The 20,988-nt window shown below is 45.8% G+C and overlaps 1 long non-coding RNA gene across 3 annotated transcripts in view; it reads right to left on the reverse strand.

The window, feature by feature from the left end:
• Positions 1-564: 564 nt before the first annotated feature.
• Positions 565-20,988, reverse strand: part of LOC102452571 (uncharacterized) — a 29,727-nt gene continuing 9,303 nt past the window's right edge. For 2 of the 3 annotated variants that reach the window (XR_012896429.1, XR_012896427.1), the window contains exons 4-5: positions 3,075-3,162; positions 565-948 (exon numbers count right to left, since the gene is read on the reverse strand). This is a non-coding gene — a long non-coding RNA (uncharacterized LOC102452571). The remainder of the gene's footprint in view (positions 949-3,074; positions 3,163-20,988) is intronic. The other variant, XR_012896428.1, reaches the window with a different exon arrangement.

Genomic DNA, 20,988 nt, shown 5'->3' on the forward strand with positions numbered 1-20,988 from the left:
GGAATCCATAGAGTCCATACAATCCATGTTGACTGTTCTTGCTTCGTAGAGAGCCTCTGGCTATGGAGAGAGAACAGGCAGCAGGGCAGGGCAGAATAAGAAACCAAGCAAAAGTAAAATGCATGATCAATTCCACCTCGTAAGGGGACATGATGCATCGGGGACTTAGGAGACACTGCTCACCTGGGACAGTTACTGGATTGGCTGTGTCCCTACTGAAAGTCTCGTGAACAGTGTTTCCTGTGAGCTGAGCGCTTGGGCAGCCCCCCAGGAGAGATTCAAATGCCGCCCAGCTGATGAGCAGAGTGCCCACAGGGTCCCACAGTGTGTTTCTACTGGTGGTACATATCTGCACTTGTCTTGGTGCATATAAGAAAATTTATTCTGCATATGAGTGGGAAAAATTTGAGGGAACAGTGCTTGTGAATAAATAAATTGGCACCCAAATCTTGTAAAATGGCTCTGGCAGTGCTGAAATCCACTTATTTAACACTTAATAGTTTATTTTAGCTGCTTGAGGAAATTGGCTGGCTTCATGCGTGTAAGCTGCTAACCACATTAGTATTTTAGATCATCTTTATTTTTATCAATGGCAAATATTATTGGTGACAACAACTTATTTATTCATTGCAAATTCCTTATTGGTGGGTATTCACAACACTTGAAGGACAGCGGGCAAATAAGGTTGTACACACATAGACAGGCATCTGCAGACTTGCATTCACATCTGTTTCTGTTTGCAAAAAAAAAAAGCACAATCGTCAATGTTGATGTAACATATTTGTGCTTTTTCTACTGCATAGTGAGCATGTCTGCTGGCATAGCTGAGCTAGCACTACTGAGAGATGTGCAAAGAGCTGTTAATGGCAGGCTCCTTTCAAAAGACTGGGTCAGAGTTTCCTCTCAAGTTTCCATAGCTCCATTTGCTTCCTTGGTGCCACTCCTGAGCTGGTAAGCAAGAGAAAAATCAGTTCTGGGATGTGCTGGGATTAGGGTTCCCAGATGGTTTAACCAAAAATACCACACACACACACACACACACACACACACACGGTATGTCTACACTACCCCCCTAGTTTGAACTGGGGGGGTAATGTAGTCATACAGAGTTGCAAATGAAGCCCGGGATTTGAATTTCCCGGGCTTCGTTTGCATAAAGCCGTCCGGCGCCATTTTTAAATGCCGGCTAGTTCGGACCCCGTGCCGCGCGCCTACACGCGGCACGGACTAGCTAGTTCGGATTAGGCTTCCTAATCCGAACTAGCTGTACGCCTCCTGGAACGCGGCACGGGGTCCGAACTAGCCGGCATTTAAAAATGGCGCCGGCTGGCTTTATGCAAATGAAGCCCGGGAAATTCAAATCCCGGGCTTCATTTGCAACTCCGTATGACTACATTACCCCCCCAGTTCGAACTAAGGGGGTAGTGTACACACACACACGCACGCACACACACCAAAAAAAAACACCAGGGAAAAAATTCTGTTGAGAAAATAAAAAGGGGGGGATCAAAATTGTTAAGTAAAAAAACTAGTGTGGTCCCTTAAAGAAACGCTTTTGAGATGCCACTCACCATCTTGCCTCCCTGCGCCGGGCCAGACAGCTGTGGAACCCAGTAAGCACCCAGGATTTTCGCCTGCTGGCTGGGAAAAAATCAGAAAATACCGGACATTTTAGGTGTCCGGTATTTTCTGAATTTTTTTACTGTAGAGGAGGCAAAAATACCGGACTGTCCAGTTCAATACCAGACACTTGGCAACCCTAGAGTGGATCAATGTTACCAGATGAAAATTACTAGCTGAAAAGGGCATATTTAGCCAATTTTCAAACAGAGGTGCAGTGTTCTCTCCCAGGGGAACTTTTTACGGTTCTTTAAAAAGCTGGCACTGGGCCCAGTTCATCACTGAAATTCTTAAAACTTTTCTAGAAAAATTGGTAGCTTGGGAACTAATTTGGCTCAATTTTCAAACGTCCCCTTTTCCCTTCGTATGAGTTCTAAGCAGGGATTTACAGTTTCTCTTCAAAGGACACAAGAGACACATGGATAGTGACTCAAAACCAGATAATATTTAGTGATTTCAGCAGAATTCTGTATGGGTTTTCAGCTTTGCTTGGAAGTGGCTTAATCTTAAAGTAAAATTCAGGGGGCCTGAGTCTTCTCAGCTCAAACCAAATTATAAACTTTCAGTCAAATCCATCTTACCTTACTTGTGCAAACAATATCCTAGAAAAGCCTGTGGGGTCTTAGAATAAGGCAAGCAAGATTTGCCCCCTATAAATTATTTGAATGCACCCTGCCAGTAAGGTATCTTTCAAAACTTGTATTTGTCTCTATACCACTGTTCTCTACAGGACAGGAACTTACATTTCTAAATCCGTGTCATAAATATGGTTGACAGATGGTTTCAACAAAAATACTGGACACACCTGACATTATATCACAATCCACATGACATTTTATTTAGAAAATACCGGACATTTGTATTTTCTCATTTATATTTTCTCAATTTGTTTCCTGAACAGAAAGCTCAAATACTGGACTGTCTGGTTCAGAACTGGACACCTGGCAACCCTAGTGATAAACCCCCTACTGTGAATAGAAAAGGGAGATTACCTTTTTGTTCACATAATTAGGGACAGTGCATTTGAAGCAGGAGACTGAAGTCTATTCCTGATGCCACTGTGCTGTTGAATGAGGCTGTGTGTGAAACGAGCTGATGGATTTCTAGCTGGCCACAGATTTGTCATACTATTACTGTGTGATATATGCATTATATACCCTGTGAGTACTTCTTATACTGAGTGTAACTGGGAAGAGGTCACTGAATGGATACTGTAATTGACACCTCTCCCCCCGCCCCCCCCCCCCCAAGTTTCCTCTCATGAAAAGAGGAATTTCCAAAATGATTAAGGTGGAGTTTACACTGAAAGCAGCAGGGATTCAATTGCTTCATGTATAATAAATGCAACTTATCCTCCCTAAAACTATATCACTTTGAATATATTAAATATGCTGCTGACTGCATGTCTTTTTCACACTGTATTATTCACTGTATTTTTTTTCAGACAAACCCACCTGCTACTGATAGTAAGAGATATTCCTCCATAGGAAACCGATTCCCTGCCAGTCTGTTACCATTCACCAACTTCATTAGGCAATATTCCTGTTTGGGGATAGAAAGATCTGGTTTGTTTTTCTGCATCACAGCTGCCAATTTTAAAAGAAAACTTTTAAAAAGAAATCATGGACAATTTTCATGTTTAGTGGAAAAATCTAATGTTTTGATCAAAATGGCATTTAAAATGGTTCCTAAGTTTCCATTTACCAAAAATATAGGCTTTTGGAAAATGAGAAATTTTAACTACAGAGTTTTGGGGGTGGAAATGGACTCACTTCAAACCCTTTGCCACAAAAACAACTCAGAATTTGTTTTCACAAAGTCGGTATTTCATTTTGTCAAACAACACTAGATACAACACAATAATGGGCTGACAGTGATACAACACAGACCGGTTTTCGCTGGGTGGATGATACATAACCTCGTTCTAATTATGTTACAGATCCATGCATCGCTTTATGCAGGACTGTAGGTATAAACCAAGGTTCTAACATTCTTCTGTAACAGGAGTTGGCCCCGTAGACTCGCAGCCCATTACTAGACATATTTTGCTGTAGGCCCATAGATTACCTAACAGGGACATGCATTGTGAAAGGAGTGGTATAGTCAGTAAGGTAGAATTTGGTCATCTGGCATGTTATAAGTGTTCTAAGATTACCCAAAAACATTCAACAGAACAATCTGTGACTGAATCTTAGATTCTATATTGCCAGATCACTGCATTGACACCATAACCAGTGCTGAAGGAATAGTCAATATTCCCTCCCCTTCTGTTATTTATCAAGTCCTGGGTTACCTGGGTCTTTGCAGTCACGAAGGATCCAGAAGAGCTGGAGTAGGCAGGAGACAAGTGCAGTAAATCAGTAGCTATTGTAGGAGATTTTAAAAAGCCAACCTCCTCCCCACCAGGCCTTATGGAAGAAACTTTGTCTCCAGAACTTAGCTCCACAATCTTCAGTTGTCTCCTTGCAACAGATCAGCAAGAAGGTGAAACAGCCCTGAATTTCCAGGATACTACATCATCCCCAAAAGGATTATCCTTCCCCTTCTTCAGCAACGGAGGTACTATCTCCACCCAAGTGGTTTAGATGATTCATTGCAGCTTAGCCTCCCCCCACACACACACACATTTGCTCTCTCACAAGCCAAAAAAACCCTTCTCTTACTAAATGAAGATGAAGCCTCTGAATGCTGTCCATTTTTCATAAATTATTTGTGAGCTCTAGGCTTTCGTGTCGGCGGGGTATGTCTGTGGTGCTTGCGGGCGATTGATTGCCTCCCTTGCGTTCCAGGGAGCAATTTGATTATGATATAATTAAGCCTGACAAGGTTATCAGATGACCCTCTGCAAAATTGTGAAGCACTTTCTGTCTTTGGCAAGTTAGATAAATGAAGCTTTTTCTGGGAGCAGCACAGCAAACCAGCATGGAGAAAATGCCAAAGGGATACCAATGGCTCGATGCCATATGTAAGGAGAGAGGCACAAGTCCGACTCCTTTCCAACGCATGCCCCATTGCCTCCATCATTCACACCCCTCAGACTGCTGGGGCACTAACTCTGGTATGTTAGTTTATGATTCTTTTTGAGGTATGCATTTTCACATACAGGTTGAACCTCTCTAGTCTGGCACCTCGGGACCTGACCGGTGCCAAACCAGAGAATCTGCTGGACCGTGGGAGGTCAGTATTGTCTAGCAGCATGACCAACACTTCCACTGCTTACTGGGCTCTTAGAAGACATTTAGGGGTGAATTAGAGCTAAATAATAGCACAGAACGCTGACAGCCGGGGCTGGTGGCTGTAAATAAACTTTATGGGACTGTGGGAAACTTGGTTGCACCCATGATAAGTGCACATCCAGCTTACTAAAATCATACCGGACCATGGAGGTTGCTGGACCTGAGAGTGCTGGACAAGTGAGGTTCAACCTGTACTTCGTTCAGAGTCACTTATGTTCCAGTTTCCAACCATCTTTCTGCAGTGGATATTGTTTTATAAATGGACAGCTGTAGCCTACCCATAGAAGTGATAATGCTTAAGCTGTAGAATGTGGTGGTGGTATGAAATTTTTCTCCAGGGGATAAACTAGAGACTTGGCTTTGAGAAGGAAAGTTCTCCTCTGCCAGCCTATGGGAGGAAGGTTGCATCACGCACGGAAGGCTCCCAGCAGGGTTGGCTCTAGAGAAACATTGTTCATGCTGGTTTGAGTGGCAAGCAATAGGACTTTCATGGTGGCATGGCCACCATGTCTCTGTCCAGTACCAACTCTGTCAAGCTGACAACTTAGTCCCAAGTCACCATGTGAGCCAATGGCATAGCAGTCTACTATGCACCAACTTGCCACTGTGCACCAGGCCTGCTGATGGGGGCGGGGGGAAGGGGGCAATTGCCCCAGGGCCTGGAGATTCAAAGGGACCTGTAGCTCCTGACCACTGCCTCTGCTGCTGTGGCAGCAGCAATGGCTGGCGCCCTGGGCTCCTTTGAATTGATGCCAGAGCGCAAGAGTGCTGCTTTGCATGGCTCTGAGGGCTGCAGGAGGAAGGGGCAGGGAAGTGTGCTGTGGTCTGGGCAGTGCTAAGGGCTGACTGCCCATACCCTTGTCCCCTCTGCCCAAGGCTCCACTCCACGATGCCTGCCCTGATGGCTGTGCTCAGTGTTTTGTGATCTCTGCTGCCCTGCAGGCATGCACCCCCCTCTCCCCTTTAAAGCTGCAGGAAGTATTTGACAGCTGAATGAGCTTCTCCCTTTGGGGAACAAAGAACAAAGCATTGGAATGCTCCTGCCTGTTCTGCCCTGCTAGGAACACAGCGGCAGGCAGACTGCTGCTATAGGGGGAGGGATGAAGAGACTACTGTGCTGCTTTGACATTCCTCAGCACCAAGAGCTCATAGAGCTAGGAAGGAATCCCAAGAAGCGCAGGAATCAGTTCTGCTTTCCCACAACACTGCACTGGGGGATGCTCACCCCCCATTGCTTTGCTCTACCTGTCAGTAGGGGAGCTAGCAATGTGGCAATGAAATGTCGGTAATATGAGGCAGAAATACTGGCTTGACCAATTTTCCCTTTTGGCGACTTTTGCATGTCCACAGCACTTGTGTCACCGAATCTTCCCAGTGTAGACATAGCCTAAGATTTTGTGCTGGCAGATCACCAACTGGTGGTTCTTGGGACCTTAGCTACAGTGACAGCAGCACAGTATATAACACATACAGGCCTGGCTACAGTACTTATATTGTCATTTTAATGGCTGGCTCATAAATCTGCAGACTTGCCAATAGTCACGGGGTGTTTGGAAGGAGATGGTGATCATTGCTCGGAAGGCACCTCATTTACATGGAGCCAGAGATCATACTGAGAGCAGCTCTCTGGCACGGTTGAGTCCAGCAGCTCTGACGGACATTTTTTATCTCTGAACTTTGTTTTCTCTTTGGGAGGAACAGGGAAGGTTTGTTTCTGTGCACTTGCAGGTCTCTATGGAGTCAAAACAAACTCCCCAGACTCGGGGTAAGTCCAGGAGCCGCTGTCAGCCAGGAAAGTGCCGGTTTGGGAAAGGAACGCAAGATTGACTGACATTAGTCTGCGCTGTGCTCATACTCCTTTCACAACCTTCTCAGGTTGAGGGGCCAAGGCAATGAACGCGTGTACTCGGAGTCCACAGTAAGGTCCCTGTAGAGCTATTCTACACACAGACTTGCCCTAAAATTACAAAGTCAGTTTTTTAACTCACTGATTTTGGACTCAAAGTGTTTTGTTCTCAAATCAGTGACCACACACAGCCTTGCACAGGCTTTGCGTGTAGACCACCTTTAGTGCCCACATGATCAGTAAGGTGTCCATACCTAGAACGGGCATGTTTCACAGTACTGTCTCAATGGGGTTGCCAACACTTCCTCCACACGGGCTTTATTCTCCTATGTGTATAACTTGGTTTTAATACTCTAAAGATGGCCAAATTTCTTATTGGTTGTGAATTTAGCCCTGTCCTCAGCAAGTAAACTTTCCCATGCTGAATCTCCTATATCCAGAAAGAGATGACTAGATCTCCCATCGACTCCAGCTACTCTTTGCATCTTGGTGGCACACCGGCATCAATGGGAGTGTGCTTGGAGAACCATTCATCACGTCTACACTGCAGCGTCAATCCATCTTATAGTGTAGACAAGGCCTCAGATTAATCTAATGGCCTACGTGTGGAAATCAATGTCAGTGAAAAGGCAGAAACAATTGAAACTTGTCAGATGGACAAAATTCTTGGCATATAATTGAGTACCCTTAAATATTCTTACTCTTAAATAATGAAAATTATTCCTGACTCCTCTTTCCCTTTAAAAACCAGTGGGTTGCTATCTAGCTAGCTATCTATCTAGCTATCTAACTTTTGCTCTCTAACACTTTCTTTCTTAGCAACACAGATCCTCTGGATTTCTTTCAGTACAGGGAGCAGGCATTTTACTGTTGATTTGAGACACCTCCCAAAAAAATTCTTGTCCTTTGCAAATATTTATGCCAGAGCTAATAAAGCCACTGAAATCATCTTGCATTCTGCAGTGTATGTAGCTACTTAGACATGAGGGAGAGACTTTGTTTTCTGTGTATTGCACCAACAGAAGCCTTTCTGTCATACAAAAGTCACTGAAAACACTTACAATCCCCTTCTTCCTCCAAATACTTACTGAGCAAACCACCAAAAACGTACCCCAAGCAGCATTTTTATCCTAAAAGGGAAGGCATGTGAGAGAGCCCCTCAAGTCCTCTGGGGACTTTGCTATTGCTGTAGTTTATATGGAAGACGCTTAGACATGACCATGATGAGTGTTGGTTCAACACGTGAGAACCGAGGGAGGGACTCTTGATGCTGGGGGTGGGAAACCAAGACTGAGAGTCAGTTCAAGATGGAGACAGAGCAAAACTCTACTCTTTCTCTCCTGGGGATGATGATACTTCTTTTCTTCCTTTATCTCCAGCAAAAGTCATCTCCATTGAAAGTGCATGTTTTGCTGCCAGTGCCTGGAGCCTGTAGACCATTTCGTTCAGGATTGTATCTGAAGGCAAACCTATCCAGCAGGGCAGTGGCTACAGTCACCTTACGCACCACTGAAAGACGGTAATTAAACTCCTCTTTGTAACAAAAACCCTATTTTCTTTCACATGTAAATGAATCACATAGGGTGGAATTGTGGCCCCAATGAAGTAAATGGCCAAATGCCTGTTGTCTTTCATGGAGACAGGATTGCAGCCATCATATACAGACTTCCTTAATTGCATAATTAGGAAAATAATAACTTATACTAGCTGAAGATCTGACCCAAAAGTTGGTGGTTAGGTCCATCAGCGGCTATTAGTTTGCCAGAGGCTGGAAATAGACGACAAGAGAGGGATCACTTGAGTCCCTGTTCTGTTCATTACCTCTAGGGGCATCTGGCATTGGCCACTGTCAACGGACAGGATACTGGGCTAGATGGACCTTCGGTCTGACCCAGTCTTGCCATTCTTATGGCACCAGGGGTGGTGTAAGTGAGCACTGTCTTCACTTGAATTACTCCTGATTGACTCCTGTCTGAGAGGAGAATCGGGTGCTGTTTTGTGCTTTAGCATCTACAACCACCCCACTAAACGTGTATTTGTCCCGCAAAAAGCCAGGTCTGCGATCCAAGACGAGAAGGGCTGCAGGGGGCTCTAGCCACGTGTCTGTATAACTCCTGTGCCCTAAGCTCCCTTTGGCTTCATTCCTTCAGGGAGAGTTTTGAATGCGTGGCGCGCTAAGCTGGCAAATGAGAGCTGAATGGTAAACAAGGGCTTAGTCACCTTTCCTGGGTCCAACTGGGTCAGTGACCTAACAGAGCAGTTCCTCTCTGCCCTCCAGCCTAGCTCTTATTAAAAGCACTTGGATTTCTCCCTCCTTCCCCACCATTAAATCAATACTAATGGACTGTGTCTAGACTGGCAAGTTTTTCCGCAAAATTAGCTGATTTTGCAGAAAAACTTGCCAGCTGTCTACACTGGCCGCTTGAATTTCCGGAAAAGCACTGACGATCTCATGTAAGATTGTCAGTGCTTTTCCGGAAATACTATGCTGCTCCCGTTTGGGCAAAAGTCTTTTTCCGAAAGACTTTTGCGCAAAAGAGCCAGTGTAGACAGCACAGTAGTGTTTTCAGCAAAAAAGCCCTGATCGCGAAAATGGCGATCGGGGCTTTTTTGCGGAAAACCGCATCTAGATTGGCCACGGACGCTTTTCCGCAAAAAGTGCTTATGCAGAAAAGCATCCTGCCAATCTAGACGTGCTTTTCCAAAAATGTTTTTAATGGAAAACTTTTCCGTTAAAAGCATTTTCAGAATATCATGCCAGTGTAGACGTAGCCGTGGTGAGGAGAGAACACCCTGCGTGACAGCCTTTAAAACCGGAAAAAACCAGAGCCATTTGGGAGTGTTGCTGGGAATATCCTTCGCTGGTTTCTAATATACCTCCCTGTTCTGTAGAACAGAATGTTCCACTCATGAAAGGGGGACACTCAAACAGTCGCCCCGTCCCCATCTGCACACACAAAATCCAACGCCAGCCACTGATGTGGATGAGCTCCCCTTGGGGCAACTGAAGAGGGAAGGGGACAAGGTTCTTGAGGGTATGTCTACACTGCAACTCAACACCCCTGGTGGTCTGTGCCAGGTGACTAGGGCTCGCAGGGCTTGGGCGAAGGGACGGATTAATTGCAGTGTAGGCTTACGGACTTGGACCTTGAGAAGTGGGAGGGACCCCGAGTTTGGTCTGCAGCCCGATTTCAGAGGCCTACCCTGCAATTCAACAGCCCCACAGGCTGAGCCCTGGGAACCGGAGTCAGCGGGTACAGGCCAACCGTGGGTTTTTATGTGCAGTGTAGACATACTCACAGCTCCTCAATGCAGGGGAATAGGTGGCTCCTACTAGGCAAAAATATGGGCCAATGGGGTTTTGTTTTGGTGCTCAGCACTCGCCTGAAGTCTAATTTCTATTTTCAGTGACACTCTTCAGGCCCCTTTTCTGTAGTCAGCAGGGGGCAGCTGAGGACAGAATTTGGGTTACAGTTTGGGTGTCTTTCTATTTTTCAGTAATAGAGATGTAGCCGTGTTAGTCTGGTCTTGCTGAAACAAAAGACAGAACTATGCAGCACTTTAAAGACTAACAAGATGGTTTATTAGGTGATGAGCTTTCGTGGGCCAGACCCACTTCCTCAGATCAATATGTGGAAGAAATCTGAGGAAGTGGGTCTGGCCCACGAAAGCTCATCACCTAATAAACCATCTTGTTAGTCTTTAAAGTGCTGCATAGTCCTGTCTTTTGTTTCTGTTTTTCAGCATCCTTCTCAACTAAACCAACATGCCCCGGCACTAGCCCTCCTGGATGGTCACAAACAATGCAGCCACTTGGCGTTCCTGGCCCTGCAGAGGGCTAACCGCTGAACCCCATTGGATGGGCTCTGTGGAGCAGCGCTGCATACACATCTAATGCCAGGGTGCGGCAGGGCTGTGCGATAAAAGGCATCCTGGGAAGAGATAAGCAGGCTCGGTATTGAAATCCTGTTCCCCACTTTGGCATGGGAGGACTAAAATGTCTCTATTCCTGGCAAGCTGCCTTTACGCCACCCACAGATTAGATGCAAAGCAAATTCAGGCCAAACGTTCACCACCCAGATTAAATATCACCCCAGGGACAGCGGTGCCAGAGCGGGCAGCACAGGAAGCGAAGTGGTGTCAAATTAGCATCCGGAGAACAATAAAAAATGGACAAATAATTTGGAGGCCCTTTGGGCGTCTGATCTAATCTTCTCCCATGGGTCTGATTTTTCTCACTGCTCTTCCTGCTATTGCAGCAGAGCTGGGCCAAAAGTTCCTGCGTGTTTAGAAAAGTAGCAAGGGAGGTAAGGTAAGAAGGAGCTCGCTGCGGTGCATACCAAGTGTCGGGCATTAAGATATTGCAAAGGGATATTCTGAAAGGGGAGAAAGGGATTCTGATCTCACTGCTGTTTTAAACGGGTGTCGCTGCATTGAGCCATACTCTGCTCCCAGCAACAATGGGGCCAATCTGCTGCTGTTTCACTGAAATCAGTGGAGTCGGTCAATATTAGGTTTACACCTGTGTAACTAAGAGCCGTGTAGCTTAGTGAGTTGCATCAGCTGAAAACGGTTACTCCCAATTTACACAGGTGTAAGTGAGATAGGAGCTGCTCAAACAATTCCAACAAATGGGGCCTTATTTTGATTGAGGGGACCAGTATTTTCCGAGCCATGAATTCCTGAACCAGATGCTACTCCTGCTGCTAGTCAACTTTAGGTTTTAGTTAGCAAAGGGTGTTCCCGCCACCATTACCTGTATCTCGCTGGCATGCATTTCTTTTTAATAAGTTGAGCACTGAACACTTACGTCGCTACCTGCCATGGGAGATACTCAGTCCACTAAATCCCTCCGGAAGGCAAGCATTTCTTTAATGATATTGTCTCCAATGGGGCGAGCGATGCATTTGACACAGGGTTCTGCTCACTCGCCGTGTGCCTCACATCTCTGGTGGGTTTTTTGGCTAATCGTGGTACGAAATCCAATAAAAGGTAATGATGGGGAGAGTCAGAAACTGTGAGGATGTGGGGGAGGAAAAGGTCATAGTTCATGTAGTCTGACAATAGCCTGATTTTTAGCAGTTCCTGGTTGCTGAAGCTATATGCACCTGAATTAAAATTTTGATTTATTAAACAGAGTTTGCTCTACGAGTTTGTTAGTATTATAGCAATTCCTGAGCTGGCACCAAACAGATCAAGCAAGTTCCTGGAGGACTGTTGCTACCCTCATTTATACCAGTGTAAAACTGCAGTGATGCCACTGAAAGTTATGGTGGAGGTGCAAGCAAATCATACACAGGAATCCTGACCGAGGGCAGATGCCAACACAGAAAGGAGACCAGGGGACAACAGCGGAAGAGTCTCTGCTGGAGTCCCAGGAATAGGGTGGGCATTTGGAAGCCCAGAAGCAACTTGCATGGGCACAAGCCCTAATAGAGGTCCCAGTTTTCTGAGTGATAGGAAAAAGAGCATAAATGGAAAGGGAGAAGCTAGCAAAGATAATCCTGGCCCAGAACTTCATCTCCAGAACCATGGCTCTGGGGGGAAATGGATCACCAGGAAATGCCAGGGTGGAGGCCACAACAGTAGGCTGGATTAACCATGTATCATTTTGCAGAGCCAGTATTGGTGCTGTGAAAATGGCCCTGCTAGTTCTTTGCTTATTTGAAAGTGCAGACCCGTGGGTCCCAAAATGTGATGTGTAGAGCTCTCTATGGTGGGAAGATGACTGCGCACAAGGGCTACGTCTAGACTGGCATGATTTTCCACAAATGCTTTTAACGGAAAAATTTTCCACAGAAGCACTTTTTGAGGAAAAGTGTCCGTGCCAATCTAGACGCGCTTTTGTGCAAAAAAGCCCCGATCGCCATTTTCACCATCGGGGCTTTTTTGTGCAAAACAAATCTCAGCTGTCTACACTGGCCCTTTTGCGCAAAAGTTTTTGCACAAAAGGACTTTTGCCCGAATGGGAGCAGCATAGTATTTCTGCAAGAAGCACTGATTTCTTACATGAGAGCGTCAGTGTTCTTGCGGAAATTCAAGCGGCCAGTGTAGACAGCAGGCAAGTTTTGCCGCAAAAGCAACTGCTTTTGTGGAAAAACTTGCCAGTCTAGACACAGCCCATGTGTTGGCCCTCAATCTTCCTTCCAGCAGCCGTATTACTGAAAGGAAGTTAAATACGGCAAATGCTTTCCTAATTGTACTCTCCCCTGCAGCAATGGCTGTAGTTGTCATAGGGATGTTATTTTATCCCCAGCAAAAGAGGGAGTGGTCTGCCCAACCGTGAACCGGAATGATGGTCCATGGTTAAGATGCGTGTCAGGGTTATCCGTAATAGCCAACATAGCTTTGTCAAGAATACATCATGCCAAAAACTAACCTGATTTCCTCCTTCAATAATGTTGCTGACCTAATGGACATAAGAGGGGGAGGGTAGGGTGTGTAGCAGTAGATGTATTATACCTTGATTTTGACATAATCCCACATGACAGTCTCATAAGAAAACTAAGGAAATATGGTCTAGATGAAATTACTAGAAGGTGGGTGCACAGCTGATTGAAAGACCATATGCAAAGCGTAGTTCTCAGTGTTTTACTGTCCAACTGGGAGGCCTTATCTTTTGGTCATGTAGGGGCCAGTACTAAGTTCCATACTAGCCAATATTTTCATTAGTGACTTTGGTAATGGAGTGGAAAACAAGCTTATAAAATTTGCAGGTGACACCAAGATGGGCGGGGTTGCTTGCACGGTGAAGCCAGGATTAGACTTCAAAATTACCTAGACAAGTTAGAGAATTTGTCTGAAATCAACAATGTGAAATTCAATACAGGAAAGTGCAAAGAACTACTCTTAGGAAGGAAAAATAATCAAATGCACAAGTACAAAATGGGCAGCAGTACTGAAAAGGGGTTATAGTGAACCACAAATTGAATACAAGTCAACAAGGTGACACTGTTGCAAGAAAAGCTAATAACAGTCTTGAGTGTATTCACAGAAGTATCATAGGTCAGATACGGGCTGCAATTGTCCTCCTCTGCTCAGCATGGGTTAGACCTCAGATGGAGAACTGTGGCTGATTCTGGGAACTGCACTGGAGGAAATATGTGGATAAACTTGAGAAAGTCCAGAGGAGAACAACAATGATAAAAAGTTTAACAAACCTGGTCCATGAGGAAAGGTTAAAACTGGACAGCTACGTCTAGATTGGCATGATTTTTCGCAAATGCTTTTAACTGAAAAGTTTTCCGTTAAAAGCATTTGTGTAAAAGAGCGTCTAGATTGGCACGGATGCTTTTCCGCAAAAGCACTTTTTGCGGAAAAGCGTCCGTGCCAATCTAGACGCGCTTTTGCACAAAAAAGCCCCGATTGCCATTTTCACGATCGGAGCTTTTTTGCGCAAAACAAATCTGAACTGTCTACACTGGCCCTTTTGCGCAAAAGGACTTTTGTCCGAACGGGAGCAGCATAGTATTTCCTCAAGAAGCACTGATTTCTTACATGAGAGCGTCAGTGTTCTTGCGGAAATTCAAGCGGCCAGTCTAGACACAGCCGGCATGTTTAAGAAAAGAAGATTGGAGGCAGGATGTGATAGCAATCTTCAGGTGTGTGAAGGACTCTTACAAAGAAGGTGATGAGCATTGCTCTTCATGTCCACTGAGGGTGGGATAAGAAATAATTATCTTGTTCTGCAGTAAGGGAGAGTTAGGATAGATATTAAGAAGCTCTTTCTAATGACAGGGAAAGCTAAGCACCGGAATAGGTTTCTGAGGAAAGTTATGAGATCCCCTTCATTAGAGATTTTTAAGAACAGGTTGGATGATACCTGTTAGGGATGACCTAGGTTTACTTGGTCCTGCCTCAAGACAGGGGAATGGACTTGATGACCTTCCCAGATCCCTTCCAGTCCTAAATTTCCATGATTCTATTATATAAAGCCAGTGCATTAGTTACCATGAATCAGACTGCACAAGAGGAGGAATGTTATAGCTAATAGGAACCTTTAAAAAACACCTAAAAGAGCTTTTCCATATATCATAGTGTCATTATTTTCCCCTTCCAGAGCTCAGAGCAAGTGCTGAATATTCTATGGAAATTCTGAGAACTGGCTCTTTTAAGTGGCACATTGCTTCCTTTTTTAGGCCTTATAAAGTCCCACATTACCAGAATTAAAGTCAGTCACTAGCGATGAATGCCCACAATGCACCACAGCTCTTGGAGCTGTGATGGGAAACACCCCATTTGGGAGGAAAACACACATCTGCCAGATGAGTGTTTCAAAGAGATATGATGACTCTTCCAAGCTGCTCAGAGGATTAATCTCGGGGAAGCGTTAATGAGCAGAGTCCTCATGAGGCAGTTAGTGGAACAGGTTAATTTATCACAGGAATATCACCCTATTACACAAATAGTATCTTCAGATACTTACAGAGACCCAGGGCAGGTCTATACTTACCGGGAGACTGGCCCTGTGGTGACTGAGATTGATCCACTGGGGTTTGATTTAGCAGGTCTAGTAAAGACCCACTAAATCAACTGCCAATTGCTCTATCATAGACTCTGGTACTCCATCAGAACAAGCAGCGTAAGGGAAGTTGATAGGAGAGTTTCTCCATCAACACCCCACACACACGGTGGAGACCCTGTGGCAACTCAGTCTGAAGTATGTCGACTTTAGCTGCGCTATTCACATAGCTGGAGTTGTGTACCTTAAGTTGACATTGCCCCGTAGTGTAGATCTGCCATCAGACTCAGCCCTGCTGTAACTCCATCCATGTCAATGGAGCTACAGCAGGGTTGAATATCGGTCCTTGTTATTGCTGAGGTGAGGGATCCTCTGTCATTCCTGGCCTAATCTCACTGGCCCTAATTATATCTCAGAAGGGTTCGGAGTAAGACAAGAATCCTGACCAATAACAGAATTGCTCTAGAAAGATCATCACTTTTTAGGAGTCTTAATGCTTCTAATGCAAATGCCATGGAACCTGATTCATCTTCACTGACACTGGTGTAAACTCTGGGTAACTGTGAGTAACCAATCAAGGCAATAGGCCATCTCTTTACCTAGAGTTCAGCAGTATAGCTCTCCTGGAGTCAGTGAAGTTATGCTGATATTATACCAGCTGAGAATCTAGCCCAGTGAAGCTACATAAGTGTCAGACTAAATATATTATCGTAGCAACAAAAGAATAAGCCCCCATGCAAATGTTATTTCTTGTGACACCTTTAGCTGCTTTGCCTCTGCTCCCTAGCCAGAAGCAAGAATTGCAGAGATTGAGGAAATTGAAAAATAATTCAGAATTAATTTTGAACCTCAAGAAAGATGGCTAATTTGGGGCAGAGATTCAGGCTAGTTCCCACTGCCTATAATCTAATCCCAGTGGCTATTCTGATTCATGGCCAAGTGGTAGAAACTGGCAGCAGTTGCTTTTAAACAAGGCTGCACTGTATTTTTTTTTTTAAAGAAGTGCATTTGGTCTCAGGAGGATGCATCAACACTTTGATGCCGAGCAGAAAATAAAAATATTTGCACTCTGCTCATTTCCAGAGCTACACATAAAATGGTTCCCCGCAGGGAATATCCAAGAAAAAGACACTAGAAATAAAATATAAATTTTAAATAGCAGTAAAATGGTTATAGCTTTTGAGGTTATGAGTATTCAGCTTTTATTGCTATGAAAATCAATTTACTGAACTTAGGTTTACTGCAAAATTTAAAAAAAACAACCTTAAAATCTGAATTCATTTTGCTTCGCTGGGGTTTTTATTTTATAGTCGATACACTAAAAGGAGATTCACTTCCCCTAACAGATGCCACTCAGCACTGAATCTGCAAACTATGTGCTGTGTTGAAGCCGTCTTGTTAAACATCTGCTCTGACCTGCCTGCATCTTGCCTTTCATTTTCCCCTCCCTCGGAATAGGAAAAGCAGATTCAGATGTTTGACTTTTTTTCAGGACTGACACACTTTCTTGCATACTGTCACGGGCGCCCTATTTGGGCCCCTATATCTTTATATAAGGAGCGGCCAGTAATGCTGGTTGAATGAAAGTCGCCCTGGCAGCGGGGTGGGGGGTCCAGGCCTTCCCTCCCTCCCTCCAGACCCCGACCCAGGGCCCTAACACCAGGAGCTGGGGATCCTGATGGCAGCAGATGGGGGCTTGCCCCTAAACACGCCTGCTCACGGGTTCCACAACCCTCCCTGGGTCTGTTCCTACCCCGCCGGTGAGTCTGGCCGAGCGCCCCCTCTCCACACCTACGATGGGTGGGGGATTACCTCCTCTGGCCCCCTTCCGTCCATCGCTTCCCCCTTCTCCTCGCCTCCTCTACCCCTTGTGCGTTTCTCCTGCTCCCTGCTTCCCCTGCTGCCCTGTCCCTCCTCCCTCTTATCCGTGGCCGGGTCCATTTCACCCCCTCCCGCTTCTGGGTGCCCCACCCCTCTCGCCGTGGTCGCGCCGCTGACGTCAGCGGGCGTCCCTGGCGCGTGGAGATGACCGCCCGTCTCCGCGCTCACCCCGTATGCCGGCGCCGTCCAGGCTGAGCCTCCCACCCTGCTGCCAGAGTCCGCACCTCCCGGCGCCAGTGGGTGATGGGGTTGCCCCACCCCATCACACATATCTCCTCCAATTTATTAGTGAATTTATGTCTGGTAAAACACCAGATTGGCAACTGCATGATGCCCTCTCTATGGACACAGAACAGACGTAGCATGGACAGTGGTAACTTGTTCCTCCCAACTATCCTGTCTAGCTGCCTCACAGTTCTTGTGGGAATTGTGGGATCACCTCTAGGGGTGATCTCCAAACTTGTTCAATCTTCTTCGCCAAGATGGCAGGCCATGGGGCAGTTAGCCCATGCTGATGATAGCTTTTGTATCGTGGACTAGGAAACTCCTATAGTTTTTCCTTTCTCTGTAAATAACGTAGCTGGGGTCACCATGTCTTGAGCCAAGCTTGGTGCTGTCTTCACATTGGAAGATCGATGTAAGCAAATGCTCCCGTCAGCATCCCTTACTCCTCTTGCGAGGAGTACTGGCATTGAATGGAGGTGCTCTCAGTGTTTGATTTAGCAGGTCTTAAATAGACCTTCTAAATTGAATGCCAAAACATGGATCGCCAGGGCATAAGTATGTGGCCCTAGACTTCAAGAACACTTCTTCCTTTAGGATTTCTGCATTTCTATGTGTGTCGTCCTGAATGAGGAAAGTGTAGGCAAATTATTTCTGGCTCCAAAGGCTGTTCGTTACAAAGAGGAGGAAATGATAATTCATAAAGAAGAAAACTCCACTGTATGCAGACATATATTAATAAGTAAACCATTTGTCTGATATGGACACAAGTGCAGTTTGCAGGTATTTGGCCCCATTACACTTCAGTCATTCCACTCTGCTTTATCTGTCTACCAAGTAACACAAACATTTATGAATCTACATTTTTAAGGCTTTTAAAGGTGTATTTAAAATATGTTTTCTTTGAAGTCTTATCTTTGCAATTGCTCATGTACTGATAAAAGCCACGTTTAGCTGCCTCTCAAGGAGCTGGCTTGAATACTGTCTGTGCCTGAAATATTTCATTCGCCTGGGTCAGAGTGACAGGGAAGAGCATGCAGGAAGCAACAGGAAGCTGATAAATGCTGCCTTATAAGTGGCATTTGTGTTGTTTCATGCAATGTAGTGTGTGTTGGCTTTTCCCCTGTTCTTGTGCAATGGAATGGCCATTCTTGCAAGAAGTGGCACTGTCAAGATTGACTGGCAATAATCTGTTTGGGTCTTTGTTCAGTAGAACCCCTTTATAGTGAACTCAGACACAGTAAGGCTCTTTGTATGCATGTTTTACTTCTCTGGAAAGCTGCAGGCTCCTCTATCACACTCTCTAAATAATGGTATTTATGGCCATGATGGACCAAGGAGATGTGTATGGATATGGATTTGAGAGGTCAGTCCACATCATGACTTAGGTTTGGATTCTGGTTCACTCTGGCATATGGATCTAATCTGGAATAAAAGTCACACTTACTGGCTGTTTAGACGGAAAATGAAATGAGCATCCCAAATAATTCCAGCATATCACAATGTGTAAACTGTGATTCGGGCTGCAGTCAGTGTTCCCTGTAAGATGAGTGCTTGAGTGGCCGCTTGGGAGAGATTCAGATATCACCCAGCTGATCAGATGAGTGCCCACAGCTGGCAGCAGGTGTTTCAACTTGTGGTGCACATCTACACATGCCTCAGTGCATATAACAAAATTTATTCCTCACGGGATGGAAAGAATTAGAGGGAACCTTGGTTATAATGAATCTCCATTGATAGTTATGATGCTCTGTGTAATACATGACTTCACTATCTCCATGGCATATTTCCAGTCTTTCCCCTTCCATTTAAAATAAAGACAATATCAACAGCCAGTGTGAATACCCTAGACAGAGGCTTGACCAAAAGCCCATTGACGTAAGTAAGTAGAAAGGCTGTGATTGATTTCCATGGGCCTTGGCTCCAGGGCCAGCCCAAGGGTTTTTGGCGCCCTAGGTGAACTATAACTTTGGTGTGCCCCCCCGCACCCCCATACATACACATTTAGTATAGAAAAAAAGGAGAAGTCTAGAATAAAATATGTTGGCATTCAAAATGAACAATATAAAACTAAACCTAAAAATTTTTATTTATTTTTTTCTACTTTGCATTAATCCTAACACAATTATACTGGATGGTGTAAACTGCCAGTAGCTGACACTTTAAAGTTTTAACCGCTTTGAGTTGTATGCTGTGTTTCCGGTCAGTGCTAAAACGTCTTCCTTCCGAAAGAACCAATGTGGGGGAAGTTATGAAAATCTTTATTCCTTCACACTGAATGAATTCTGGTTTTGAGGTGCAACTCTTTTGCACTGGGCCATCGATCACAGCTTGTACCATGGAGGAACACCTATTGGGTGGGAGTTACTGACCAGCCTTCACTAAGCAGCAAGCAATACTGACTCCACTGTATGACTGGCCAACACTGGGCTACTGAGAATGACTAGACTACCAGACCCTGCCCTGGGCAACAAACCCAGGCAGTGCTCATTTGAAGCTATGCCATGAGACGTTTTACCTGTGTTTACACACACAGCTGGTCTCCACAATGTGGAAAAAATAACTCAGTGTCTGACATGGCAAGAATGCATTATTTTACAAGTACGATATTTGATACTTTCACGTAGAAGAGACTAGAAGACTTACCCAGTGTTGCCAGGGTCCTTAAGAGCAGCGAGCTGGTGTGGGGGCAGAGGGGGGGTGTGAGTTGCAGGAGTCAGGTTGTGGAGTTGAGGAGGGGCTCAGGGCAGGTGGCAGCGGGACACCCCACTTGCTGGCTTGGCCCCCGGGAGAGGATGGCTGCGCACTTCACTCGCTGGCTTGTCCCTGGGCCAAGGGAGTTGAGGGCCCTGCCTAATGGCTTGTTCACCGAGCCAGGGCAGGGGAGACCCGGAGCAAGGGGGGCTGCATAGGCCAAATCCACCAGCACTCCCCAATCCCAGTCTTGGGGGCAGAGGAGAGGCCAGGTAGGATAGTCAGGGGTGTATATGGCTCCTCTTGGGGGGGGCTTTTCTCCCACCCACCCCCCATGCTGGTGGTGCTTTTTCTATCCCCCACATCTGGCAGGGACCTTTTCTTTCTCTCCTCCTCACATCTAGCAGGGGCCTTTTCTCCCCCCCCCCCCCCCCCCCCCCCCCGCCCCTCCATACAATAGGAGCCTTTTCTTTCCTTTCCCCTGTGTGACGGACCGGGCCGTGTCTGGGCACAGCTTAGGGCGTCCGCTCAGGGCGGATTGCTCAAATCCGGGGCTCTTTACAGTCCCCCTGACTGGCGACCTCTCCAAACAGGCCACAAACCAGTCTCACAGAGCGCTTCAGCTGCCTGCCTGAAGCCTCCCGAGCAAAACCCCTCCGACACCCCAGCAATATCCGTGCCCCAGATGGCCCCGGGCCTATACACAGGTGGGGGGTCCTAGCACCCAATCCCACCTACCCCGAACAAGTTCTGTCCGGTTCCAAGAAACCAGCCACAGATCCCTGGTCAATTTACCCTCTGGACCTTACCCACAAATCACGCTGGGCCAATCCTTTAGAATCTAAAACTAAAGGTTTATTAACACAAGAAAGAAAAGCATGAGAGTAAGGTTATTAAAGTACAGTACGTTACATGCACCGAATCTCCCAGTCCTCGATGCAGGCTCTAGCAGAGATGTTGCAGCTGCTGGTTAAAAGTCCTTATTGCACATCCTACGATCAGGATGGGTTCACAGGTCTTCCGGGCTC

This window comes from Pelodiscus sinensis, chromosome 18, assembly GCF_049634645.1.
Source record: "Pelodiscus sinensis isolate JC-2024 chromosome 18, ASM4963464v1, whole genome shotgun sequence".
Classification (NCBI taxonomy): domain Eukaryota; kingdom Metazoa; phylum Chordata; order Testudines; family Trionychidae; genus Pelodiscus; species Pelodiscus sinensis.